Raw genomic sequence first — 27,659 nt, forward strand, 5'->3', positions numbered from 1 at the left:
AATAGGGAGGGGGGAAAAAGAGGAGGGGGTGTAGCACTACTAATCAGAGAGGGTATCACAGCTACAGAAGCTTCCTTTGTCGAGGAAGATCTGCCTACTGAGTCAGTATGGGTGGAAATTAGGAACAGCAAGGGAGTAGTCACCTCGTTAGGGGTTTACTACAGGCCCCCCAATAGCAGCAGGGAGATTGAAGAAAGCATAGGTCGACAGATTTTGGAAAAGTGCGCACGCAGTAGGGTTGTTGTAATGGGTGACTTTAACTTTCCTAATATTGATTGGAACCTCCTTCGAGCAGAAGATTTGAATGGAGTTGTTTTTGTAAGGTGTGTTCAGGAGGGTTTCCTACCGCAGTACGTTGACAGGCCGACGAGGGGAGAGGCCATTCTAGACTTGGTGCTCGGAAACGAGCCGGGGCAGGTATCAGATCTTGTGGTGGGAGAGCATTTTGGTGATAGTGACCATAACTGCCTCACGTTCTACATAGCTATGGAGAAGGAGAGGATTAGGCAAAATGGGAGGATATTTAATTGGGGAAGAGGAAACTATGATGTGATTAGACATGAGTTAGGAAGCATGGACTGGGAGCAGTTGTTCCATGGTAAGGGAACTATAGACATGTGGAGATGGTTTAAGGAACAGTTGTTGGGAGTGATGAGTAAATATGTCCCTCTGAGACAGGCAAGAAGGGGTAAGATTAAGGAACCTTGGATGACGAGAGCGGTGGAGCTTCTAGTGAAAAGGAAGAAGGTAGCTTACATAAGGTGGAGGTCAAGTTCAGCTAGAGAGGATTACATGCAGGCAAGGAAGGAGCTCAAAAATGGTCTGAGGAGAGCCAGGAGGAGGCACGAGAAAGGCTTGGCAGAAGGAATCCGGGAAAACACAAAGGCATTTTACACTTACGTGAGGAATAAGAGAATGATCAAAGAAAGAGTAGGGCCGATCAGGGATAGCATAGGGAACTTGTGTGTGGAGCCTGAGGAGGTAGGGGAAGCCCTAAATGAGTTTTTTGCTTCTGTCTTTACGAAAGAAACGAACTTTGTAGTGAATGAAACCTTTGAAGAGCAGGTGTGCATGCTGGAATGGATAGAGATAGACGAAGCTGATGTGCTGAAAATTTTGTCAAACATTAAGATTGACAAGTCGCCAGGCCCGGATCAGATTTGTCCTCGGCTGCTTTGGGAAGCGAGAAATGCAATTGCTTCGCCACTTGCGAAGATCTTTGCATCCTCGCTCTCCACTGGAGTCGTACCTGAGGACTGGAGAGAGGCAAATGTAATTCCTCTCTTCAAGAAAGGAAATAGGGAAATCCCCGGCAATTATAGACCGGTAAGTCTCACGTCTGTCGTCTGCAAGGTGTTAGAAAGGATTCTGAGGGATAAGATTTATGACCATCTGGAAGAGCATGGCTTGATCAAATACAGTCAACACGGCTTTGTGAGGGGTAGGTCATGCCTTACAAACCTTATCGAGTTTTTTGAGGATGTGACTAGAAAGGTTGATGAGGGTCGAGCTGTGGATGTGGTGTATATGGACTTCAGTAAGGCATTTGATAAGGTTCCCCATGGTAGGCTCATTCAGAAGGTCAGGAGGAATGGGATACAGGGGAACTTAGCTGCTGGGATACAGAATTGGCTGGCCAACAGAAGACAGCGAGTGGTAGTAGAAGGAAAATATTCTGCCTGGAAGTCAGTGGTGAGTGGAGTTCCACAGGGCTCTGTCCTTGGGCCTCTACTGTTTGTAATTTTTATTAGTGACTTGGACGAGGGAATTGAAGGATGGGTCAGCAAGTTTGCAGACGACACAAAGGTCGGAGGTGTCGTTGACAGTGGAGAGGGCTGTTGTAGGCTGCAGCGGGACATTGACAGGATGCAGAGATGGGCCGAGAGGTGGCAGATGGAGTTCAACCTGGATAAATGCGAGGTGATGCATTTTGGAAGGTTGAATTTGAAAGCTGAGTACAGGATTAAGGATAGGATTCTTGGCAGCGTGGAGGAACAGAGGGATCTTGGTGTGCAGATACATAGATCCCTTAAAATGGCCACCCAAGTGGACAGGGTTGTTAAGAAAGCATATGGTGTTTTGGCTTTCATTAACAGGGGGATTGAGTTTAAGAGTCGTGAGATCTTGTTGCAGCTCTATAAAACTTTGGTTAGACCGCACTTGGAATACTGCGTCCAGTTCTGGGCGCCCTATTATAGGAAAGATGTGGATGCTTTGGAGAGGGTTCAGAGGAGGTTTACCAGGATGCTGCCTGGACTGGAGGGCTTATCTTATGAAGAGAGGTTGACTGAGCTCGGTCTCTTTTCATTGGAGAAAAGGAGGAGGAGAGGGGACCTAATTGAGGTATACAAGATAATGAGAGGCATAGATAGAGTTGATAGCCAGAGACTATTTCCCAGGGCAGAAATGGCTAGCACGAGGGGTCATAGTTTTAAGCTGGTTGGTGGAAAGTATAGAGGGGATGTCAGAGGCAGGTTCTTTACGCAGAGAGTTGTGAGAGCATGGAATGCGTTGCCAGCAGCAGTTGTGGAAGCAAGGTCATTGGGGTCATTTAAGAGACTGCTGGACATGTATATGGTCACAGAAATTTGAGGGTGCATACATGAGGATCAATGGTCGGCACAACATTGTGGGCTGAAGGGCCTGTTCTGTGCTGTACTGTTCTATGTTCTATGTTCTATGTTCTACAACGGGGTGGCCTGTTCTTGAATCCATAGTATTTATGTAGCCGATCTTGTTCAGTTTCTGGTTAATAGTAACACCTCTGATGTTGACAGTGGGGGATGCAGCGATGGTAACAGCAATAAATATCAAGAGATGATGGCTAAATTCTCCCTTGTTGGAGATGGCCATTGCTTGGCACTTGTGTGGTGCAAATATTACCGAGCACTTATCAGCCTAAGCCTGGATAATATACTGGTCTTGCTGCATTTAAACATGGACTGCTTTATTATCTAAGGAGATGGTAATGGTACTGAACATTGTGGAGTCATCAGTGAACATCCCCACTTCTGACTTTATAGAGAGAAGCTGAAGCAGCACAGATGTTTGGGCCTTGGATGCTGCCCTGACGAACGCTGAAAGAGATGTTCTGGAGGTGAAATGACTATGTCTAACAATCACAAACGTTTTCCTTTGTGCTTGGTATGACTCCAATTAACAAAGACCTTTTCCCTGCCTTACAAGAATCTAAGTCCACCTTAAAATATTCAATGACCCCAACTCTGTCATCTTATGAGGCAGCTAGTTCCAATGTCATACAACTATCAGAGAAAAAATGCTCTGCTCATCTGTCCTGAAGTGGCAAGTCCAAATTTTGCATAAGTGTCCCGAGTTCAGCGCTCGCCAAAGTATAGGAAAAATCTTTCTACATATTCCTCATGAAGACCATTCGGAATCATATATACTTCAAGGAAATCACCTCCTTACTCTTCTCAACCTCAGCAAAAACAAGCCCAGTCTATCTAAGACAACAAAGTGTGGAGCTGGATGAACACAGCAGTCCAAGCAGCATCCCTGGAGCACAAAAGCTGATGTTTCGGGTCTAGACCCTTCAGCCTCTCTGTGGTACTGTGTTCACAGTAGGGCAGCATCCAAGGCCCAAACATCTGTGCTGCTTCAGCTTCTCTCTATAAAGTACACAGCTGTGTTCATCCAGCTCGACATATTGTTATCTCGCATTCTCCAGCATCTGCAGTTACCATTATCTCTCCAAAATAAAGGCTGATGTCTTTCAAAACCCAATGTCAGATTTTGCAGACAGTCCTTACCATGGAAAAATACTAAATATGTATAAAGAAGAAAACTGGAGGTGAAACCATTCAAACAATTTTCATTGGCACAACAAATGTTCAAACTGTAAAAGCAGGTTAAGCACCTGTATATGAGGAAACTGTACTCTAACTTTGACCAGACACTTAGAGCTAACAAATGCGACAAATATCCATTTCTTTCTGGATTACCAATTTTGCTGTTGGGAAAATAGGCCTAGACTTAGCAATGTAAATTCAAACAAGATAGCAACCTCTCAGATCTCAACACTCACAGTCGTAGAGTTCTGTTTTCACAGGTTGGAGTATAATAGCATCAAGTACAATACACCAAATCTTCTTTGGTACCTTTTCCTTCCATAAAACTGTTTTTAGTCGATGCGCACAGAATTCATTTTATACACGTTGAAAAGTTCAAGAGGCCAGTTCCAGCACTTGGACTTGCATCTTCTTCATCATCACAACAGAACAAAATAAAGACCCACTCTTTCGAAGTCACGTTTTCCATTTTTAGTGACAAGGTGAAGTGCAAGAACTGCTCACTTGATGTTAAAATCTCTTAACTATGTACCTATATATTTCAATTCTGTGAAATATGTGGAATGAGTTCGAGAAAAGGATTAATTTTGTTGCTCTGGGAGAGAGCTGGTACAGATAAAATAGGTTGAATGGCCTCCTCCCATGCTAAAAATGTCCATAACTATTCTTGGCCGTGCTAAATTAAAGTGGGCATCCTTTCATTATGACTGTGAGGCGCAGCATGTTACGATAGATGGCACAATGGAGAAATCCTTTGTTATTAATGAATTTGTCGGCACTAGGCATCCTTCCGAAGTCAAATGTTTGACATGTACCTGTTGCACTGACTTGGTTCCAAACACTTATAATGTGGAGGTGCTGGTGTTGGACTAGGATAGACAAAGTCAGAAGCCACATGGCATCAGGTTATAATCTGACAGGTTTATTTGAAATCACACAAGATTTGAAGTGCAGTCCCTTCATCACATGCGGTCAGAGAGGAAAACACACAGACACACAATTTATAAGCAGAGAGATCAAAAGATCATACAACTGGTGTGAGTGGAGTGTCAGATAATAAGTCTTCATCCAGGACGTTTGTTTATTTGCAGATATTTTGTTGAAGAAGCACACAACTTGCAGTTACAGTCAGTGTGGTATCTTATAAATTCTTGCTTTTGAAATAAAGTTTAAAACTCTACGACAGATTCTGAACACAAGCCTCTAAACTACAAGTCAGAGTCTGACCTGAGATGTCACCTTGTACATTCCTGTTGCGCTGCCTGATTATCATGACAACACAGCACTGACATTGACTTTATAAACACTCTCCTTGCCTTTAACACTCTTGGTCGCCTGGAAAGAGTTATTATCTGACACTCCACTCAGGCCAATTCTATGATCTTTTGATCTCTCTGCTTATAAGCTGTGTGTCTGTGTGGTCACCTCACGAACTGCACCTGATGAAGGGGCTGAACTCCAATAGCTTGTGTGAATTGAAATGAACCTGTTGGACTATAAGCTGGTGTCATGTGACTTCTGACTTCACACAGTTGTAGGATATGTTTTCAATCCTACCATGACTTGACAATAAGCCAACTTCTTAAAATTTATAAAATGAGAAGTATGTCTAACCTTGAGCCTTTAAAAAAGGAAATATTACAACCATAGTATTCCCCATGGTAGGCTCATTCAGAAGGTCAGGAGGAATGGGATACAAGGGAACTTAGCTGCTGGGATACAGAATTGGCTGGCCAACAGAAGACAGCGAGTGGTAGTAGAAGGAAAATATTCTGCCTGGAAGTCAGTCGTGAGTGGGGTTCCACAGGGCTCTGTCCTTGGGCCTCTACTGTTTGTAATTTTTATTAATGACTTGGATGAGGGGATCGAAGGATGGGTCAGCAAGTTTGCAGACGACACAAAGGTCAGAGGTGTCGTTGACAGTATTGAGGGCTGTTGTAGGCTGCAGCGGGACATTGACAGGATGCAGAGATGGGCTGAGAGGTGGCAGATGGAGTTCAACCTGGATAAATGCGAGGTGATGCATTTTGGAAGGTTGAATTTGAAAGCTGAGTACAGGATTAAGGATAGGATTCTTGGCAGAGTGGAGGAACAGAGGGATCTTGGTGTGCAGATACAGAGATCCCTTAAAACGGCCGCCCAAGTGGACAGGGTTGTTAAGAAAGCATATGGTGTTTTGGCTTTCATTAACAGGGGGATTGAGTTTAAGAGTCGTGAGATCTTGTTGCAGCTCTGTAAAACTTTGGTTAGACCGCACTTGGAATAGTGCATCCAGTTCTGGTCGCCCTATTATAGGAAAGATGTGGATGCTTTGGAGAGGGTTCCGAGGAGGTTTACCAGGGTCCTGGCTGGACTGGAGGGCTTATCTTATGAAGAGAGGTTGACTGAGCTCGGTCTCTTTTCATTGGAGAAAAGGAGGAGGAGAGGGGACCTAATTGAGGTATACAAGATAATGAGAGGCATAGATAGAGTTGATAGCCAGAGACTATTTCCCAGGGCAGAAATGGCTAGCACGAGGGGTCATAGTTTTAAGCTGGTTGGTGGAAAGTATAGACGGGATGTCAGAGGCGGGTTCTTTACACAGAGAGTTGTGAGAGTATGGAATGCGTTGCCAGCAGCAGTTGTGGAAGCAAGGTCATTGGGGTCATTTAAGAGACTGCTGGACATGCATATGGTCACAGAAATGTGAGGGTGCATACATGAGGATCAATGGTCGGCACAACATTGTGGGCTGAAGGGCCTGTGCTGTGCTGTGCTGTACTGTTCTATGTTCTATGTTCATTGTACAGTCTGGCAGTAAAGACAGAACGAATGATTTAATCGACTGTGTTTGACACCTCACAATTAATCCCCCTGATGGAAGAAAGGTTGGCTGTGTTCTCTTTCTTCAGGAACATCCAGCTAATACCACCTTACTACTGCTTGTTTTATTCATCTGGTGTTCCATCTAATTCCTTTCAGTCTTGGTCAAACCTTCATGTAATTTATTTAAATTTTCAATAAAATAAATTTAACTTTATATTCCACAATTTTAACATTTCCTTTGAAGGTTTGAATGGTTCACTTAGTACACTGCACATGTTGTGTTCATAATTGGAGAAGATGGTGGAAAAATCAAGATATATTGACAAGTAAACAAATGGCTAACTTCTGCTTTCTTGTCAGTAAAGCCTTTTGAACAGAACATAAAGTTGCGCAACTACGTAGAGATAACAATTTAAAAGTGGGAAGACCACTGTTTGTGGTCCCCACACCAATCTCTATTCACTTCCTACGGACTGCATTACTCCTCCTTGGCAACAATGTTATGTTACACTTGTCTCAGCACAACCTTGGCATCTTGTTTATCCCACGATGAACGTCCGACCACACATTCATGCAATCCCTAAAGCTGTCTCTTTACATCTTTTTAATACTGCCTACCTGTCTCTTGTCTTGACTCATTAGCAGTGAAACCTTCATCTGGAACTACTTCACTTCTGGACCTGACAACTCCAATGCATTGCCTGTTTGAGTCCCACATTTGCCCATTGAAAGCTTGATGTCGTCTAAATCTCCACTGCCCGAGTCTCATCTTGAACCAAATCCTATTCTCTGTACTTTCTACCTGACTGATAGTATTAACAGTAATTTTATTAAATTCTCATTTTTGTTTCCAAATCGTTCCTTGGCTCTGCCAATCGCTATTTTCGTAATCTCCACCAGTCCAACCATAATTCAGGATATCTGCACTCGTCTAATTATGTCCTCTTGCCCACTCTTGATTTCAAACGGCCCACTACTGGTTGCCAAACATTTAATTGTGTAGGCTTCAAACCCAAGAAGAGACTTCCTACACCTTCAGCGAGCAAACTCACATCCAGAACCTCAACCTGAGCAACAAATCTTCGCAAAACTCACTAACTTCCGACACCTCTTAGCCTCTGTACATTTCCTCTTTTAAGGCACTTTTTAAAAGAATCCTCTTTGATCAAGCTCTTGATCATCAGAACTAACAACTTAATAAGGCTCAGTTGTATTCTGGGATCGTTAATACTCCTTTCAGATGTCTTCAAAGTTTCTCTCCAATAAAGAGATTACATAAGTGGTTGAAGTCATTGCCAAGCAGAGGGGGACGAATTGGGGAGTTATTTCAAAGAGCTATGATATGCCAGGAGACCTCCTTCCACACGCCAACTCTGATTCTACAAAAGCAAAAATGAGTTTCAGACTTGGGAAGATCCTTCAAAAATGTCACAAGTAACCAGCTTTTGGGCAGAGTCGAGCTGCTGAGATGATAGACCAGGATTTAGGGGTACCAGTAGTGATAATATGCTGAACACAATCAAATTTTGAGGTTGTAGAATGATGCGGTCTTCAGCATTTTTGACACTTTGACCATTTTCCTTCCTTTCCACAGAACAAGTCAAATAGCAGCAGCACAATGTTGCATGGCCGCTCAAGCCTGCTCCACCGTTGATGATGATTGTGGCTGGTCGTCCACATCAATTAAACTATTGCTCATATCTCATCCGCTTTTCAAAACATCGATTTATTCACGTGTAGCATCCCTCTCGCTAACTTCATGAGAATTCATTCCAATCACTGAACTCCTAACGCTGACCCACCCCAGGTCAAAAAATTCAGCTGAGATCAGGAACTGATCTCGCCTGTATGGCTGAGCTGGCTTTTAAAAAGTTTGCCAGTGAGATAGTCCCAGTGAGAAACATTCATTCAAAAAAATAGAATTGCATGGATTGCTCTCCAATCCTAAACTCTATTCAAATTCAGTTGGCTGAACGGTTGGTTTGTGATGCAGAGTGATGCCCTGCAGAGAGGGCTCAATTGCCACACCAGTGACCTTACCACAAAGGGTCTTCGCCTCAACCGCTCTACTTGCCCGAGGCATGGTGATCTTCAGGTTAAATCATAACCAGTTGTGTCTCTCTAAGGAGTGGCCAAATGGCGTGGTAAGGCTTTACCTTTAATCCTGATAACATGGCAACAAGCAGATAACTCAGCTGATGTCACTGACTAATAGAATCCTCAATTATACTAATATTACCGATGTGATATCATCAGAAGGCATGCTCAACTAAGTTTTAATTTGCAAATTAAGTTAACAACCATTCAATCAATATTACTTCACTACTCATATTACTGATCGTCTCGATACAACATTGTGGTTACATCTGTTCATAAGTGAAGTGTAATGTAATTGCACTTACTGTGGTTTTATCAATGTGATCCTGCAATGAGTCAATAAGCAGTTCACCCACAGGTTGTCAATCAGTGCGGACCCCTTCAGCTGTTATCACATGAGCCTCAAGATCATCCAGAGCTTTCTGCAGTTCTTGAAGTTTCTCCAACACCTTTTCCACCTGTTTCTGCCAGTTGCTCGCATGGGTTTTCAATTGCTCCCAAGTTTCCTTCACTTCTATTGACTGTTTGCGGACAGCTTTGGCAATTCTCTGGGCTCTCTCTTCCGGGGTAGGTTCTGGAAATATGAAGCGCAAATAATTTATCAACTATTCATGACTTTGATCTATAGAACTTAAGTGTTCTTTCTAAACCCCTTTCCTCTAAAAGGTCTCTCTGGACTTTCTCCTGAAATTGGGAATAGAAAGTATAAGACTAAAGATTTTATGACAGGCACATCAATGATAAATTCTCTAATTAGCTAGCAGGTCGCGGAGCCATTAACAGGGAATCACGGAGAGCCAATGCCAAGCCGAATAAAATTCTGCAGATATTTGAAATTTATGACTCCCAAGGAAACTTTAAAAAAGGAGAAGGATTCGAGTGACTAAATGGGTAAAATTCTCAACAAAAGATACGAACAATCCTTTCAGGATCTCTTTCGTAGCTATGAAACAAACATCCAACATAAACCAACTTTCATCTTTCAGGGCTGGCAAGTTAGAATGATAAACCCAAAGTCTACCCTGCATAGTTCTCTCTAGAACTCACTTAATGAGGTTCTTAAGAGATATAGACACAACAAAGTGTGCAGCTGGATGAACACAGCAGGCCAAGCAGCATCTTAGGTGCACAAAGGCTGACATGTTGGACCGAGACCTTTCATCAGAAAAGGGGGAGGGGAGAGGGTTCTGAAATAAATAGGGAGAGGAGGGAGGTGGATCGAAGATAGATAGAGGAGAAGATAGGTGGAGAGGAGACAGACAAGTTAAAGAGGTGGGGATGGAGCCAGCAGAGGTGAGTGTAGGTGGGGAGGTAGGGAGGGGAGAGGTCAGTCCGGGGAGGACGAACAGGTCTCCGGGGCGGGAAGAGGTTAGGAAGTAGGAGATGGGGGTGGGGCTTGAGGTGGCAGGGTGGGCTGGTTTTGGGATGCGGGAGGGGGAGGGGAGATTTCAAAGCTTGTGAAGTCGACATTGATTCCACGGAGACGCAGGGTTCCCAAGCGCAATACGAGGTGCTGCTCCTGCAACCTTCAGGTGGCATCGTTGTGGCACTGCAGGAGGCCCAGGATGGACATCCTATCTGAGGATTGGGAGAGTCAAAACAGTTCACGACTGGGAGGTGCAGTTCTTTAGTGCATTGAGCATAGGTGATTTGCAAAGCAGTCCCCAAACCTCCATTTGGTTTTCCCGATGTAGAGGGGGCCACAAAGGGATCAGCGGATACAGTATACCACATTAGCAGATGTGCAGGTAAACATCTGTTTGATGTGGAAATTCTTCCTGGGGTCTGGGATGGGGGTGAGGGGGGAGGTATTGGGACAAGTGAATTTTAAACATTATGATGACAATATTTGTGGATATATAGGGAAAAGTGCTGGGTGTAGGGGGTGCTGGAGGCGAGTGTGGAGCGGATAAGGGAGTCACCTAAGTGTGGAGGGAAAAATGTCTTTGGTGTGGGGTCGGATTGCAGATGGCAGAAGTGTCAGCGGACGATGCATGGAATCCGGAGGTTGGTGTGGTGGTAGGTGAGGGTGAGGAGGACACTGTTTTGGTAGTTATTATGGGGAGCGGGTATGAGGGATGAGTTGTGGGAAATGCGGGTGACACGGTTGAGGGCGTTTTTGACTATTGAGGAGGGGGATGTTGTGGTTCTTGAACAACCCTCAACAATTTCTCTTTCAATTCCTCCCACTTCCTACAGACAAAGCGGGTGGCCAGTGTACCCACCTGGGCCCAAGCTATGCCTGCCGCTTTGTAGGTTACATGGAACGCTCCCTCTTCCGTACCTACACTGGCCCTCAACCCCACGTCTTCCTCCGTTACATTGATGACTGTATCGGCACTGCCTCGTGCTCCCACAAGGGGCTCTAACATCCACTTCAGCAACACCTTCCTCCCGAACTTTAAGTTCACCTGGACAATCTCTGATACCTCTCTCTCCTTCCTGGACCTCTCTATTTCCAACCACCAAGAAACAAATATCCATTTCAAGTCCACCAACTCCCACCAAATTCCCGCAACAATTCATCCACTTTCCCCATTCCTTTGACTCTGCATCTGCTCCCAGGATGAGGTATTCTACTCTCGTATATCTCAGATGTCCTCATTTTTCAAGGACCACAACTTCCCCCGCTCAGTGGTTGATAACGCCCTCGACCGTGTCTCCAGCATTTCCTGCAACAAATCCATCTCACCCCACCCCACAACAACAACCAAAACAAAGTCTTCCTCGTCCTCACGTACCACCCCACCAACCTCCGAATCCAACGCATCAGTTCCTTCGAAACTTTGATATTCTCTGGGAGGCTACGGAGGAGGTGGTGGAGCCTTTGGCCTTCATCTTTGAGTCCTCATTGTCTACAGGTTTAGTACCAGAGGAATGGAAGGTTGCAAATGTTGTGCCTTTGTTCAAGAAGGGCAGTAGAGATGACCCAGGTAATTATAAACCATTGAGCATTACATCTGTTGTCGGAAATGTTTTGGAAAGGGTTATAAGAGATAGGTATTATAATCATCGAGCAAGCACCAATTTGATTGGAGATAGTCAACATGGATTTGTCAAGGGCAAGTCATGTCTCACAAACCTCACTGAGTCATTTTAGAAGCTGACGAAGCATGTGGATGAGGGTCGGGCAGTTGACGTGGTGGACATGGACTTCAGTAAAGCCTTTGATAAGGTTCTACATGGTAGGCTACTGGAGAAAACATGGAGACATGGGATTGAGGGAGATTTAGCAGGTTGGATTAGAAACTGGCTTTCAGTAAGAAGGCAACCAGTCGTGGTTGATGGAAAATATTCAGCCTGGAGTCTGATTACTAGTGGTGTGTCTCAAGGATCTGTTTTGGGACCACTGCTGTTTGTCATTTTCACAAATGACTTGGACGGAGGCATTGGTAGATGGGTTACTAAGTTTGCAGATGACACTAAAGTCGGTGGAGTGGTGGATAATGTGGAAGAATGTTGCAGGTTGCATGGAAACTTGGATGAACTGCAGAATTGGGCTGAAAGGTGGCAAATGGAGTACAATGTGGATAAATGTGAGGTGATTCACTTTGGGAGGAATAATAGGAAGGCAGAATATTGGGTCAATGGAAAGATTCTTGGTAGTGTTGCTGTGCAGAGGGATCTTGGTGTTCATGTACGTAGATCCCTGAAAATTGCCACCCAGTTTGATCGTGCTGTTAAGGCGGCTTACGATGTATTAGGTTTTATTGGTCGAGGGATTGAGTTCCAGAGCCATGATGTCATGCTGCATCTGTCCAAAAAGCTAGTGCGGTCTCACTTGGAATACTGTGTACAGTTCTGGTCACCCCATTCCAGGAAGGATGTGGAAACATTGGAAAGGTGCAGAGGAGATTTACCAGGATGTTGCCTGGTCTGGAGTGAAGGACTTCTGAAGAAAGGCTGAGGGACTTGGGTCTGTTCTCGTTGGAGAGAAGATGGTTCAGAGGGGATTGAATAGAGACATACAAGATGATCAGTGGATTAGATAGGGTGGACAGTGAGGGTCTTTATCCGAGGATGATGATGTCAGCTTGTATGAGGGGGCACAGCTAAACATTGAGGGGTGATAGATTTGAGATAGATGTCAGAGGCAGGTTCTTTACTCAGAGTGGTAAGGACGTGGAACCCCCTGCCTGCCAATGTAGTTAGCTCAGCCACATTAGGGGCATTTAAACAGTCCTTGGATATGGATGATAATGGGATCATGTAGGGGGATGGGCTTAGATTTGTTCACCGGTCCGCCCAGATCGTTGCAATGGGCAAAAAAGCACACCATTGTCTCTACTTCCCAGGAGGCTAAGGTAATTCTGTGCGTCCACAAGGACAACTTTCACTGATGTACCACAGAAAGCATCCTATCTGGATGCATATCACAGCACGGTTCCTTCAGCTAAACAATCACAAGTTATTATGGCTCCTGCCTTTCTTCTTCAAGGCAGAATTGGTTCTGCTTTGTCATAACTATATTGGGAGAAAATCCATGCTCAGTGCAAGTTAATTCTTCCAACAATTGAGATACCATGGAATACTGAGCAATGAGTTGGTGTGAGAGAGAGAGAGAGAGAGACAAAGACAGAGAGGTTGGTCGGCGGGGCCGGGGGTGGAGGGAGACAGGGACAGAGAGAGAGAGAGAGAGAGAGAGAGAGATGGGCGATGAGGGAGAGAGAGAGAGACAGTCAGACAGACAGAATGGGTGACAGAATGTGAGCGTGTGAGTGCCTGCATCAGACAGTGTGAGAGATGTTGCTGAGGTGGAGATAGTTGAGAGTGTCAATCACCAACGATCTCTCCTGGTCCACCCAGATCGTTGCAATGAGTGAAAACAGCACACCAATGTCTCTATTTCCCCAACAGCAGCTTCTTCACCGCTGCTATTGGACATCTGACAAAGGAAGTCAGGAAACATATCAAAGAAAAAGAGACAGCCTATAAAATGGCCAAGAGCACTGGGAAATCAGAAGATTGGGAAGGCCACAAAAACAGACAGAGGATAACAAAGAGAGCAATCAGGAAGCAGAAGATCATATATGAAGGTAGGCAAGCTAGTAATATTAGAAATGACAGTCAAAGCTTTTTTCAATCCGTAAGAAGCAAACGAGAGGCAAAACGAGAGGCAAACGAGGACGGACCCGGAAGACTGCAGCTAAGGTAAAGCAGTTTATTTTTAAAATTACTTACCGGTAGCGGGCAGCGGTGTTTTTTTTTTCCTCTTTCAGAGAAGGAGCGGGAGCATCAGAGGAAGTGACGAGGACCAGAGGGGCAGCCGGGAAGGAAAGCAGTGACCATATATATCAGCAAGGGGGCTTAACCCGAGACTCTACAACTGTAGTGTCTCCCACCCGCCCTCCTCCTCTAACCTAGTTAATAAGGTAAGGTTCATTCTAAACTTTCTCTATTGAACATAAGTTTGTTATTAATTTGTTATTATTACTTGAAGTGAGCTTTCTGCTTTAGTATTGAGTGGGTGTTCAGATAAGTGGGGTATGGATGCTAGGGCAGTTGCTTGCTCCTCCTGCAAAATGTGGCAGTTGGGAGATGTGGCACACGTCTCCGCTGGCTACATCTGCGGGAAGTGCACCCAGCTACAGCTCCTTGAAAACCGTGTTAGGGAAATGGAGCTGGAGCTGGATGAACTACGGATCATTCGGGAGGCAGAGGGGGTAATTGAGAGGAGTTATCGGGAGTTGGTCACTCCTAAGGCTCAGGACGAGGATAGATGGGTTACAGTTAGGGGGAGGAAAGGGGACAGACAGACAGTGCAGAGATCCCCTGTGGGCATTCCCCTCAGCAATAAGTATACCGTTTTGGATACTGCTGGGGGGGTTGACCTACCAGAGGAAAGCCATAGTAGTCAGTTCTCTGGCACTGAGCCTGACACTGTGGCAAAGAAGGGAAGGGGGCAGAATAGAAAAGTACTCGTGGTAGGGGACTCGATAGTTAGGGGAATCGACAGGAGATTTTGTGGGCAAGATCGGGATTCCCGGAAGGTATGTTGCCTCCCTGGTGCCAGGGTCCGGGACGTCTCCGATCGGGTGTATAAAGTTCTGAAAGGGGAGGGTGAACAGCCAGAAATCGTGTTACATATTGGCACAAATGATATAGCCAGAAATAGGTTTGAGGATATAAAAAGTGATTTCAGGGAGTTAGGATGGAAGCTGCAGAGCAGGACGAACAGAGTAGTGTTCTCTGGTTTACTACCGGTGCCACGAGATAGCGAGGTGAGGAACAGGGAGCGGGCGCAGCTGAACACGTGGCTACGCAGCTGGTGTAGGAGGGAGGGTTTCAGATATGTTGATAATTGGGATGCCTTCTGGGGAAGGTGGGACCTGTACAAGAAGGACGGGTTGCATCTGAACTGGAAGGGGACCAATGTCCTGGGTGGAAGGTTTGCTCGAGTAGTTCGAGAGGGTTTAAACTAGTATGGCAGGGGGGTGGGAACCTGAGCTGTATACCAGAGGTGAGCGTTGATGCAGGTGAGGCAGTAGCAAGAGGTAGACCAGCTAGTGGGAAGGATTTTCCTGGGAAGGAACCAAGGGATCGGTTAAAGTGTGTTTGCTTTAATGCAAGGAGTATCAGGAATAAAAGTGATGAACTTAGAGCATGGATCAGTACCTGGTGCTATGATGTTGTGGCCATAACAGAGACATGGGTTTCTCATGGGCTGGAATGGTTGCTGGATATTCCAGGGTTTAGAACATTTAAAAAGAATAGGGAGGGGGCAAAAAGAGGAGGGGGTGTAGCACTACTAATCAGAGAGGGTATCACAGCTACAGAAGCTTCCATTGTCGAGGAAGATCTGCCTACTGAGTCAGTATGGGTGGAAATTAGGAACAGCAAGGGAGTAGTCACCTCGTTAGGGGTTTACTACAGGCCCCCCAATAGCAGCAGGGAGATTGTAGAAAGCATAGGTCGACAGATTTTGGAAAAGTGTGGACGCAGTAGGGTTGTTGTAATGGGTGACTTTAACTTTCCTAATATTGATTGGAACCTCCTTCGAGCAGAAGATTTGAATGGAGCTGTTTTTGTAAGGTGTGTTCAGGAGGGTTTCCTAACGCAGTACGTTGACAGGCCGACGAGGGGAGAGGCCATTCTAGACTTGGTGCTCGGAAACGAGCCGGGGCAGGTATCAGATCTTGTGGTGGGAGAGCATTTTGGTGATAGTGACCATAACACTCTCGCATTCTACATAGCTATGGAGAAGGAGAGGATTAGGCAGAATGGGAGGATATTTAATTGGGGAAGAGGAAACTATGATGCGATTAGACAGGAGTTAGGAAGCATGGACTGGGAGCAGTTGTTCCATGGTAAGGGAACTATAGACATGTGGAGATGGTTTAAGGAACAGTTGTTGGGAGTGATGAGTAAATATGTCCCTCTGAGACAGGCAAGACGGGGTAAGATAAAGGAACCTTGGATGACGAGAGCGGTGGAGCTTCTAGTGAAAAGGAAGAAGGTAGCTTACATAAGGTGGAGGAAGCTAGGGTCAAGTTCAGCTAGAGAGGATTACATGCAGGCAAGGAAGGAGCTCAAAAATGGTCTGAGGAGAGCCAGGAGGGGGCACGAGAAAGGCTTGGCAGAAGGAATCCGGGAAAACACAAAGGCATTTTACACTTACGTGAGGAATAAGAGAATGGTCAAAGAAAGAGTAGGGCCGATCAGGGATAGCATAGGGAACTTGTGTGTGGAGCCTGAGGAGGTAGGGGAAGCCCTAAATGAGTTTTTTGCTTCTGTCTTTACGAAAGAAACGACCTGTGTAGTGAATGAAACCTTTGAAGAGCAGGTGTGCATGCTGGAATGGATAGAGATAGAGGAAGCTGATGTACTGAAAATTTTGTCAAACATTAAGATTGACAAGTCGCCAGGCCCGGATCAGATTTGTCCTCGGCTGCTTTGGGAAGCGAGAAATGCAATTGCTTCGCCACTTGCGAAGATCTTTGCATCCTCGCTCTCCACTGGAGTCGTACCTGAGGACTGGAGAGAGGCAAATGTAATTCCTCTCTTCAAGAAAGGAAATAGGGAAATCCCCGGCAATTATAGACCGGTAAGTCTCACGTCTGTCGTCTGCAAGGTGTTAGAAAGGATTCTGAGGGATAAGATTTATGACCATCTGGAAGAGCATGGCTTGATCAAATACAGTCAACACGGCTTTGTGAGGGGTAGGTCATGCCTTACAAACCTTATCGAGTTTTTTGAGGATGTGACTAGTAAGGTTGATGAGGGTCAAGCTGTGGATGTGGTGTATATGGACTTCAGTAAGGCATTTGATAAGGTTCCCCATGGAAGGCTCATTCAGAAGGTCAGGAGGAATGGGATACAGGGGAACTTAGCTGCTTGGATACAGAATTGGCTGGCCAACAGAAGACAGCGAGTGGTAGTAGAAGGAAAATATTCTGCCTGGAAGTCAGTGGTGAGTGGGGTTCCACAGGGCTCTGTCCTTGGGCCTCTACTGTTTGTAATTTTTATTAATGACTTGGACGAGGGAATTGAAGGATGGGTCAGCAAGTTTGCAGACGACACAAAGGTCGGAGGTGTCGTTGACAGTGTAGAGGGCTGTTGTAGGCTGCAGCGGGACATTGACAGGATGCAGAGATGGGCTGAGAGGTGGCAGATGGAGTTCAACCTGGATAAATGCGAGGTGATGCATTTTGGAAGGTCGAATTTGAAAGCTGAGTACAGGATTAAGGATAGGATTCTTGGCAGCGTGGAGGAACAGAGGGATCTTGGTGTGCAGATACATAGATCCCTTAAAATGGCCACCCAAGTGGACAGGGTTGTTAAGAAAGCATATGGTGTTTTGGCTTTCATTAACAGGGGGATTGAGTTTAAGAGTCGTGAGATCTTGTTGCAGCTCTATAAAACTTTGGTTAGACCGCACTTGGAATACTGCGTCCAGTTCTGGGCGCCCTATTATAGGAAAGATGTGGATGCTTTGGAGAGGGTTCAGAGGAGGTTTACCAGGATGCTGCCTGGACTGGAGGGCTTATCTTATGAAGAGAGGTTGACTGAGCTCGGTCTCTTTTCATTGGAGAAAAGGAGGAGGAGAGGGGACCTAATTGAGGTATACAAGATAATGAGAGGCATAGATAGAGTCGATAGCCAGAGACTATTTCCCAGGGCAGAAATGGCTAGCACGAGGGGTCATAGTTTTAAGCTGGTTGGTGGAAAGTATAGAGGGGATGTCAGAGGCAGGTTCTTTACGCAGAGAGTTGTGAGAGCATGGAATGCGTTGCCAGCAGCAGTTGTGGAAGCAAGGTCATTGGGGTCATTTAAGAGACTGCTGGACATGCATATGGTCACAGAAATTTGAGGGTGCATCCATGAGGATCAATGGTCGGCACAACATTGTGGGCTGAAGGGCCTGTTCTGTGCTGTACTGTTCTATGTTCTATGTTCTATGTTCTAAAAGATGATATTGGGCCGCTCCAGATTGATTCTGGAAGGCTATTGATGGGAGAAAAGGAAATAGCTGAAGACCTTAATAAGTACTTTGCGTCAGTCTTCACAATGGAAGACATGAGTAGTATGCCAACAATTCGGGAGAGCCGGGGGCAGAGTTGAGTACAGTAGGCATTACAAAAGAGCAAGTGCTAGAAGAGCTCAAGGGTCTAAAAACTGATAAATCTCCTGGCCCCGATGGGCTACATCCTAGAGTTCGGTGGGAGGTGGCTGAGGAAATCGCAGAGGCTTTGGTCGTGATCTTTCAAAAGTCACTGGAGTCAGGCAAAGTCCCAGATGATTGGAAAATTTCTGTTGTAACTCCCTTGTTTAAGAAAGGATCAAGGCAAAAGATGGAAAATTACAGGCCGATTAGCCTAATCTCGGTTGTTGGTAAAATTCTAGAATCCATTGTCAAGGATGAGATTTCTAAATTCCTGGAAGTGCAGGGTCAGATTAAAACAAGTCAGCATGGATTTAGTCAGGGGAGGTCATGCCTATTCGAATTCTTTGAAGAGGTGACAAGTATGTTAGACCAGGGAAACTCAGTAAATGTTGTCCATCTAGACTTCCAAAAGGCCTTTGATACAGTGCCTCACGGGAGGCTGCTGAGCAAGGTGAGGGCCCATGGTGTTCGAGGTGAGATACTGGGTTGGATTGAGGATTGGCTGTCTGACAGAAGGCAGAGAGTTGGGATAAAAGGCTCTTTTTCGGAATGGCAACCGGTGACGAGTGCTGTCCCGCAGGGTTCAGTTTTGGGGCCACAGCTGTTCGCCTTATATGTTACTGATCTGGATGAAGGGACTGGGGGCATTCTGGCGAAGTTTGCCGAAGATACGAAGATAGGTGGACAGACAGGTCCTACTGAGGAGGTGGGGAAGCTGCAGAAAGATGTAGACAGTTTAGGAGAGTGGTCCACGAAATGGCTGATGAAATTCAATGTGAGTAAATGTGAGGTTTTGCACTTTGGTAAAAAGAATACAGGCATGGACTATTTTCTAAATGGTGAGAAAATTTGCAAATCAGAAGTGCAAAGGGATCTGGGAGTGTTGGTCCAGGATTCTCTATAAGTTAACTTGAAGGTCGAGTCCGTAATGAAGAAAGCGAATGTAATGTTGGCGTTTATCTCAAGAGAGTTGGAATATAAAAGCAGCCATGTGCTTCTGAGGCTTTATAAGGCTCTAGTTAGGCCCCATTTAGAAAACTGTGTCCAATTTTGAGCCCAACACCTCAGGAAGGACATACTAGCCCTGGAGCGTGTCCAGCGGAGGTTCACACGGATGATCCCTGGAATGCTAGGTTTAATGTATGATGAACGGCTAAGGATCCTGGGATTGTCCTCATTAGAGTTCAGAAGGTTGAGGGGTGATCTAATAGAAACTTACAAGATAATGTATGGTTTAGAAGGGGTGGACGCTCGGAAGTTGTTTCCGTTAGGCGGGGAGACTAGGACACGTGGGCACAGCCTTAAAATTAGAGGGGGTAAATTTAAAACTGAAATGAGACGACATTTCTTCAGCCAGAGAGTGGTGGGCTTGTGGAATTCATTGCCGCAGAGTGCAGTGGAGGCCGGGACGTGAGATGCCTTCAAGGCAGAGATCAACAAATTCTTGATCTCAAAAGGAATCAAGGGCTATAGGGAGAGTGCAGCGAAGTGGTGTTGAAATGCCCATCAGGCATGATTTAAATGGTGGAGTGGACCGGATGGGCCGAATGGCCTTACTTCCACTCCTCTGTCTTAAGGTCTTATGGACAGGTACATGGATGGGCAGGGAGCAAATGGACACAGACCCTTAGAAAATAGGTGACAGGTTAGACAGAGGATCTCGATCGGCGCAGGCTTGGAGGGCCGAAGGGCCTGTTCCTGTGCTGTAATTTTCTTTCTTCTCTTTATTTGTACTCTTGCCTCTCTCTTACCTTTATAGCTGAAAAAAAACTCCTGCAATTTTTTTTTAATATTACCCTCATTAATATTGCCCTCATATTTCATCATCTTCCCCCTTATTGCCTTTTTAGTTGTCCTCTGCTAGTTTTCGAAAGGCTTCCCAATCCTCTGGCTTCCCACTCACCTACACCACATTTTATCCTTTTTCTTTTGCTTTCATCCTGTCCCTGACTTATCTTGTTAGTCGTGGTTGCTGATCTTTTCCTGATCTCAACTCCACTCTCCTGCCAGCTCCCCATGGCCCTTGATCCCTATTTTTCATCAGAAACATATTTATTTCTTTCCTGGATCGGTCGATTGGTGCTGCCTCCATTGCATTCAGAGGCAATGAATTCCACAGATTCACAACCCTCTCCTCATCTCCATTTTGAACATTCCATCTCTCACTCAACAGCCACAGCTTCTTGTTTGAGACTGTTCCACAATGCAGAACATGTGCTCAATGCCCATCTTTTCAATCCCCTTTACTATTTTATATACCTCAATCAGAACCACCCCCTCACTCTTTCGAACGCCAGCAAGTACAAGCGCAAGCTACTCAGCCACTTCTCATATGACAGTCCTTTCATCCCTGGAATCAATCAGTTAAACCTCCTCCGAACTGCCTCCAGTACAAACGTATCCATCCTCAGTGAGGGGATCTAAACTGGACACAACACTCTGGTCTCACCAACACCCAATGTATGAGGAAAAACACTTTGTTACTTTAATGATCCAGTCCTTTTGTGACAAATGCCAGAGTTCCATCTGCCTTTCTTATGCTATGCTATACCTGCATACCCACTTTCGGCTATTCATGCACAAAGGCAGCCAGATAACAGACTTTGAATCTTCCTTCCATTTAAATAATAATTCGCCCTTTTTTCCCCTGGGCAAAACAGGCAAGCCTTGTGCTTATCCACATAAACCACCTGCCAGATTCTGGTCCATTCTCCTCGCCTGTCAATGTTCCGCTCTGTATGTTCTATTTCACATCACAGGCTGTTGTCCCACCTATTTCAGAATCATCCATGCATTCTGTTATGTTACATTTTGTCTCTGCTTACATATCATTTGTATAGGTTACAAATAGTTGAGGTCAGAGAACTGAACCCGCAGCACCCCACTAGTGACAATTCACCATCCAGGCAAAGACTCATTTATCCTGACACTCAGCTTTCTGTCAGTTAGCCAGGCCTTTATTCAAACCAATATTCTACCCTTCATCCCCTTGGATCTAACGTTCTGGTTCACATTTTTATGCAGCAACTGGTCAAATTCTTTCTGGAAATCTCAATATGCCACATCCCTCGGATCCCTGTACAAGATCCTCAATTCTGCCACCTCATCAGTTCCTGACTTCATTACAGCTTTTGTTCAAACATGGTCGAAAGAGTTGAATTCCGGAGGTGAGCTCAGGATGGCTACATTTGACCGAGTGTGGCATCAAGGAGCGCTACCAAAACTGGAGCTGATGGGAATCCAGCAGAAACTCACCACTGGTTCGAATAATATCTGCACAGAGGACGATATTTTTTCCATTCTTTCATGGGAAAGAGGGCATTGCGGGTTAGACCAGCTTTTATTGCCCATCTCAAATTGCATAACTGATATCTGGAGTTCCATGTAGGCCACACCAGGCGACGCAGTTTCCTTTCCTAAAGAACATCAGTGAATCAGATGGGTTTTTCCAACAATTGACAATGGATTTACGGTCATCATTAGACTCTTAATTCCAGATTTTCATTGAATTCAAATTCCATTATGTGCCATCGTGGAATTTGAACCAAGTCCTCAGCACATTACCTGAGTGTTTGGATTATTAGTCCAGTCATAACACCATTAGGTCATCGCCTCTCCTAAAGGGAGGCATTTTGGTTGTTGGAGGTCACCTGCAGGAGGTCCTGAGAGTACAGTCCTAAGCCTAACCATCTTCAGCTGCCTTATCAATGACCTTCTCTCCATCATAAGCTCAGAAGTGGGGATGTTCACCAGAGATAGCAGAATATTCAGCATCATTCACCACTCCTCAGATAGTGAACCTGTCCATGTCCAAATGCAACAAGGCCAGAACGATGTCTAGGCTTGGGCTGCTAAGTGGCAAGTCGCATTTATACTTTACAAATACTAGGTAATGACCATCTCCAGTAAGAGAAAATCCATAAATTGTCCCTCGACATTCAATGGTGTAACCATCACTGAATTGTCCGCTATCAAAATCCCAGGTTTTACCAGTGAACAGAAATTCAACTGGACTTCCTATTTAAATGCAGTGGCTACAAGAGCAGGCCCAAAGTTCGGATTACTGCATCAAGTAACTCACCTCCTGATTCCCCAGGCCTGTCTACCAGCTACAGGAACAAGTCAGAAGAATGGTGGAATACTCCCCACTTGCCTAGATGGGTGCAGATGCAAAAGCACTCAACAAGTTCAACACCATCCAGGAAAAAGCAACCTACTCCCTCCAGTGCTCAAAAGCAGCAGTGTGTACCATCTATGAGATGCACTGAGAAATCTGCAAAAGATCCTGAGATAGGACTTTCCAAACCTATGACAAATTTCAGCTACAAGGGCAAGGGTAACAGATATATGAGAACAGCACCACCTACAACACCCTGTCTAAGCCACTCACCATCTCAACTTGGAAATATATTGCTGTTCTTTCACTATCACTGGGTCAAAGTCCTGGAAATTCGCCCCTGACTGACTGAGTCTACCTACAGCACATGGACTACAATGATTCAACAATGACAAGGGTAACTAAGGATGGGAAGTAAATGCTGGCCCAGTTAGTGATGCCAGTGGCCCAGAAACAAATAACAATTAAGTATCACCTATCTCTTCTTAAGTCCAGTTTCTCATGCAGCACCATTCTGATTAATCTATAAAACCTGGTCTTTCTATAGCAATGCTCAAAGCTACACACAGTACTCAGTTGTGATCAAATCATAGTCTGCACAATATTAAGAACCATCACTGGCTGATAAGTATGATTGCCCAGCTAGGAAATTCCATATCACAGGTCCTGAGCTCTGTGCGGGTTGATTAGCCTGAACTGGAGCCACATATCTGACCACACGTTTAGGAGGTCTTTCGGAGTGGTGGAAGTGGTCTCAGCCTTGAGAACATTGGCATTCCTTTCTCCAGTTCCTTTCCCACACTTCAACTTCTTGTCTGGTGTTCATGAAGAATTATGTGCCTTCATACAGGAGATTCCCCCAAGTTGGTTTCTTCTGAATGGGGATATCCATACTTTGACCTCCAAGTACTACTTCTTGAAGGAACATTTCAAGGTCTTTTAAATGCTTCCTTTGACTTCTTCTTGTTCAGATGCCTTCCTTGAGTTGGCAAAAATTTACTTTGGTAGTCATAACTTAGGCATCCCAAGTACATGGCAATCCCAATGAGGTTTGTTTCAAATCATCATGGCGTCAATGCTGATGCTGGGAGGTTTTTCCTCCTCGCTGATGTGGAGAATCCATGATAAAACTGTGCTGAACGGGTCTTGAAGTGGCAGCTCTATGTTATCCAGGTTTCACAGTCATATAGAAGAGGCTGAACGATGCATGCCTTGAACTCAAGGATCTTGCGATCAGCACAGATGTCACAATTGAGCATTCTCATCCTTAGGAGTCCAAAGGTGCCACTCGCAGATTGGACGTAATGTTAGAATCTCTGTATCGATGTCAGCCTTAAAAGAGAGAGAGCGTCCCATCTAAGGGAAATGTTCTACATTTGGGAGGATTTCTCTATTAATTTTGATGAAAAGATGGACCACAACATGACAGATTGGTAAAGGATTTGAGTCATCTTGAGGTTCGAACACAGAACATAACAGCGCAGTACAGGCCCTTTCGGCCTTGATGTTGTGAAACCAACCTGAAGCCCAACAAACCTACACTATTCCATTATCATCAATATGTTTATCCAACAACCATTTAAATGCCCTAAAAGTTGGCAAGTCTACTACTGTTGCAGGCAGGGCATTCCACGCCCTTACTACTCTCTGAGTAAAGAACCTACCTCTGACCTCTGTCCTATATCTATCACCCCTCAATTTGAAGCTATGTCCAGCCCGTGTCAAACATGGCCATCCGAGCCAAAAGATTCTCACTGTCCACCCTATCTAATGCTCTGATCATCTTGTACGGTTCCATTAAGTCGCCTCTTAATTTTCTTCTCTCTAACGAAAACAGCCTCAAGTCCCTCAGCCTTTCCTCAAAACGCCTTCCCTCCATACCAGGCAACATCATGATAAATCTCCTCTGCACCTTTTCCAATGCTTCCACATCCTTCCTGTGATGCGGTGACCAGAACTGTAGGTAATACTCCAAGTGCAGCTGCACCAGAGTTTTGTACAGCTGCAACATGCCCTCATGGCTCTGAAACTCAATCCCTCTACGAATAAAAGCTAACACACCGTATGCCTTCTTAACAACCCGATCAACCTGGGTGGCAAATTTAAGGTTGAGGCTAATTCTTCAGTATACTTCTGCAAAGGCCTTAAGGGAGATTTGAAGACTTCTGAGAGCGGAAATGACATTGTGAACCACATACTGAAGTTCCATATGCGAGGTCAGTGTCATTTTCTTCTTCGATTTCAACTGGTTGAGGTTAAAAGGTTTTCCATCAATCCTGTCCAGGCCACTGGGAAGCTTGTTCTTCACGAGATTAAGAATGGCGGTGACAAAGCTGGAGAAAAGGGTGGGCGTGATGACACATTCTTCCTTGAGCCTCAACTTGACCTCAAAGAGCTTCTGCACAATATTGCATTTCTGGTATTGAAGCCTGATTTAAGCTGTTGGCCTTTTATCATTTTAGCAAACTACTTCAACTTTGAGGGAAGATTGTATTTAAATGGTTAAATCCCTAAGTTTCCACTGATTGGAACAATTCTATCAAGTGGAATACTATATTACTCACCGGAGTGCAGTACTCCACCATGGGGCAATGTAACTTGTGTCCCTTTGATGTGCGCCCCGAAAAGAAACAGCTTTGGCAGATGTCAGAATTGAAGTGCTTGAGACTGCGGTACCTATAAAGAAAGAACAAGAAGTAAGAGAAATGTTCATTTTTGTTTAGATATTTTCAACCTTTGAAGGAATGCAAGTTAAGTAGTTAAATTACATATTTCTTTTTATTTTGAAGAAACGGTAAATTGTTTGGGGAGAAACAAATGCTAGGAAAGTCGGGGAAAACTGTCCCAACTCCCCCAGTCAATTTTCATAATGAAATATCTCATCCCTGGAATCATTCCTGTAATTTGGTCCTGCTCTGTCTCCAACATTTTCACAAAGTTCCCTTCACATGGAAGGTTTTCATCTGCCATGGTGGCATAAACCTATTCAGAAGTAACCTTGCCAGAATCTTCCCAGCAATGGAAAGGCTGGTGATCCCATGGTTCTTTGAGCAATCTGACATTTCTCCTTCAGTTTTGTACAAGATATGGCATCTTAAAGATTCTGTGAAATCCTGCCCTGTTCCTCATAGTCCATGAAAAGCTAACAGATCTTGGACTTCAGAGTTAGGCCACCATTCCTCAAGCTTCAGATGGAATTCAATTGACTCCGGGTCGCTGTTGCTCTTTACTTAGTTATGGCAGTCATAGTTTCATCCACAGTTGGGGTCTCACTTCTTAGACAGGGAGTTGTTTGGTCAGATCAATGGCAGTAACATGCACCTTTTCCAAGATGGTCAATCGTAGAAATGTAGGAGAATAGTTAACCAAAAAGGTTCAATTACCCCTTAGAAATCCTGTCCAAATATGCATTTTAATTTACTAATTATGGACAAGAAGTTTTATCGATCATTTAGCAACACCACAGCAATCACTTTCATAGGATGCACACACACTGATTACAGGACTAATAAAAAGGCCTTTCTGTAAATTCCCAATAATTGCAAATTACAGAAGCAACCGCAAGTCGAGTTACAATCCGTTCTGAGCCACAGTGTCTGTGATCAATGCAACTGTGAACAAAATACCATAAACATGCAGCATTCACCTCTCACAAAAATTAAGGTAAAGAAGTTGATACTTAATTTATCCTAATTACTTCTCTGGTCCATAAATTTGTTGGGATTTTTGACGATTTCAGTTATCATTTACTGACAGAGTTTCCAATAGAACATCTAAAGTTAAAGCTTTCTTTAAAAACTAATTCCCACTAACTTTCTGCTGGTTTGCACATCTCACCTGAAACCTACGATTGGGTACTCTTTGCAGATGTTACACTTAGCCTGATGTTTTGCAGTTTCAGCAGCTGCCACACGGTGTCGAACAGGCAGCCACACCATGGACTGAGGCTCCAATCTCATCCACTCGACAAAGCGTTCAACATCAATCTCTGGTTTGTTCTGGCCCTGGAGGGAAATAAAAGATCAGCTGCATGATTAATTATGTCAAGCTTACGTCCGCTATCCTCAGTGATATGGTATCTCATACACTATCACTGGGGTTTCTGACATTGTTTTTTGTCATTAATCTAATAAAAACATTGACTACTTATCAACATGATAGCCTTGGATTAGTGGTGGTACATGTTGGCCTCTGGAACCAATTCAAACCAAAAATGAGCACAAAAATCAGACTGGCAAGTGGACCCACTTGACCTTATGAATTGGTGCAGAGCACACTTACATGTTGGAAGCAACTGCGGATACTTGGTTCAATGTTGCAGCCTCCAAATGAAGCTACCTCACCCAGCTGCCAAGGGATCTGGACTGCATCGTAAAGCAAAAGACTCAGGCTTCGTTGGTCACATAAATCTGTGGGTTCAGCGACTTGTTTGAAGAGATCTGCCAAAGTTATCCAGAAGAAAAATATTGATATTCCTCAACTTAAGGGAGGTAGTTGAGAGTTCAATACATCCAATACATCTTCCTCAATTGCCTTGTTTTGTAAATTATGTTAAAAGATTATTTTATGATCTTGATTGGCTATTTGCAAACAACTGTGGAAACAAAAACTTCTGTTTGTTTACAACAATGGACAATGTATGTTGTATGATTCTCCAAGGAAGTCATTTTGTCAATTTCTTTCTTGATTGTAAATCTCAAAACTCTCTGATATCTCCTCATTCATTTCACAGAGGTAATCTTTGTGTGGACCTGGAAAACATGGGCACTGTCCTCAATGAATATTTTGCGTCAATCTTTACAACGGAGAAGGACACTGCAAGTATAGATATCAGGGCAGAGGACCTCGGAACATCAGAGGTTAAGACAGAGGGAGATGCAGCTGGTTTAGCAACTTTAAAAGTGGATACATCTGCAGGCCGAACTGAAACGTATACCAGTTAGCGAGGAAAGTGAGGGAGGAGATATCTGGGCCCCTGGCAGCAATTTTCAAACCCTTGTCAATCACACGTGAAGTCATGAAGGACTATTAACATTGTCCCACTATTATCAAACGGACAAAGAAACAGACCAGGAAATTAAAGACCAGTCAGAATAATCTCAGCACTGGAGAAGCTACAAAGAGGCATTCTTAGGGGTAGAATGTACTTGCATGAATTAATCAGGGATAGTCAGTATGGATTTGTTAAGATGAGGTCACATTTCAGAAATTTGATCCAAATTTGAGG

At 44.6% G+C, this 27,659-nt stretch overlaps 1 protein-coding gene; it reads right to left on the minus strand.

The window, feature by feature from the left end:
• LOC132207840 (utrophin-like) overlaps positions 1 to 27,659 on the minus strand; it is a 443,018-nt gene that overhangs the window by 107,066 nt on the left and 308,293 nt on the right.

The sequence above is a fragment of the Stegostoma tigrinum genome, unplaced genomic scaffold, assembly GCF_030684315.1.
Source record: "Stegostoma tigrinum isolate sSteTig4 unplaced genomic scaffold, sSteTig4.hap1 scaffold_176, whole genome shotgun sequence".
Taxonomy (NCBI): Eukaryota; Metazoa; Chordata; class Chondrichthyes; order Orectolobiformes; family Stegostomatidae; genus Stegostoma; species Stegostoma tigrinum.